Here is a 1939-nt window from a genome sequence, read left to right as displayed (position 1 = left end):
GAAAACTAAATAGCACGTTATTAAATAACGAATGGGTAAACAATGAGATCAAAGAAGAAATTAAAAAATTCCTAGAAACGAACAATAATGAGCGTACATCAACTCAAAATTTATGGGACACAAGCAAAAGCAGTCTTGAGAGGGAAGTTCATAGCAATACAGGCATACCTCAAGAAGCTAGAAAGAGCTCAAATAAACAACTTGACCCTACATCTAAAAGAACTAGAAAAAGAACAGCAATTAAAGTCCAGGGGTAGTAGAAGGAAGGAAATAATAAAGATCAGAGCAGAAATAAATGACATAGAGGCTAAAGAAATAATACAAAAAAAAATACAAAAAAAAATAAAAATAAAAATAAAAAAAAGAAATAATACAGAGGATCCATTAAACCAGGAGCTGGTTCTTTGAAAAGGTAAACAAGATTAATGAACCTTTAACCAGACTCACCAAGAAAAAAAGAGAAAGGACTCAAATAAATAAAATTAGATACGAGAGTGGAGAAATAACTGACACAACAGAAATACAAAATATTGTAATAAAATACTATGAAGAATTATACGCCAAAAAACTAGACAACCTAGATGAAATGGACAAATTCCTTGAAACATATAATCTTCCAAAAATTGATCTGGAAGAATCAGAAAACCTAAACAGACCAATTACAACAAATGAGATTGAAACAGTTATCAAAAGCTCCCAAAAAAGAAAAGTCCTGGGCTTGATGGCTTCACAAGTGAATTCTACCAAATATTCAAAGAACTAACTCCTAACCTTCTCAAGCTATTTCAAAAAATTCAAGACGAAGGAAGACTTCCAAGCTCCTTTTATGAGGCGAGCATAATTCTGATTCCAAAACCAGGCAAAGACAACACAAAGAAAGAAAATTATAGGCCAACCTGATGAATTTAGATGCTAAAATCCTCAATAAAATATTACCAAACCGATCCAGCAATATATGAAAAAAATCATACACCAGGATCAAGTGGGATTTATTCTTGGGAGGCAAGGCCGGTACAATATTCACGAATCAATCAATGTGATTCATCACATAAACAAAAGGAGAAAAACCACATGATAATTTCAATAGATGCAGAAAAAGCATTTGATAAAATTCAGCACCCATTCATGATCAAAACTCTCAGCAAAGTGGGAATACAGCGAACATACCTCAACATGATAAAGACCATCTATGACAAACCCACAGCTAACATCATACTCAATGGGCAAAAATTAAAAGCAATCTCCTTAAGATCAGGAACAAGTGTTGTATGAAAGGAGAGAAGGTTAGCACTCCCCTTGACAAGGATGGAAGAGGCTCTCAGGCCTAACAACACACATACGGTTAAGGCATTGCCACCTACTTCGTAGGATCTAACCACTGTTTTTAAGAAGATGTGGCACATATACACCATGATATACTATTCAGCCATAAGAAATGATGACATCGGATCACTTACAACAAAATGGTGGGATCTTGATAACATTATATGAAGTGAAATAAGTAAATCAGAAAAAAACAAGAACTGCAGGATTCCATACATTGGTGGGACATAAAAACGAGACTAAGAGACATGGACAAGAGAGTGGTGGTTATGGGGGCGAGGGGAGGAAAGGAAGTAGAGGGGGAGGGGCACAAAGAAAACTAGATAGAAGGTGACGGAGGACAATCTGACTTTGGGTGATGGGTATGCAACAGAATTGAATGACAAGATAACCTGGACATGTTTTCTTTGAATATATGTACTCTGATTTATTGATGTCACCCCATTAAAATAAAATTTATTTATTAAAAAAAAAGATCAGGAACAAGGCAGGGGTGCCCCCTTTCACCACTCTTATTCAACATAGTTCTGGAAGTCCTAGCCACAGCAACCAGACAAGAAAAAGAAATAAAAGGCATTCAAATTAGAAAAGAAGTAAAACTATCTTTATTTGCAGA

The 1939-nt window shown here is 35.1% G+C and overlaps 1 non-coding gene across 1 annotated transcript; it reads left to right on the top strand.

Annotated features, from left to right (window-relative positions):
* Window positions 1-1261: 1261 nt before the first annotated feature.
* On the top strand, window positions 1262-1387 carry LOC136314867 (U6atac minor spliceosomal RNA). Its single transcript, XR_010727438.1, has one exon. It is a non-coding gene; the product is annotated as a U6atac minor spliceosomal RNA (small nuclear RNA).
* Window positions 1388-1939: the final 552 nt, after the last annotated feature.

This window comes from Saccopteryx bilineata, chromosome 10 (assembly GCF_036850765.1).
Source record: "Saccopteryx bilineata isolate mSacBil1 chromosome 10, mSacBil1_pri_phased_curated, whole genome shotgun sequence".
In the NCBI taxonomy this organism is placed as follows: domain Eukaryota; kingdom Metazoa; phylum Chordata; class Mammalia; order Chiroptera; family Emballonuridae; genus Saccopteryx; species Saccopteryx bilineata.
This window is presented reverse-complemented; position numbering and strand designations above follow the sequence as displayed.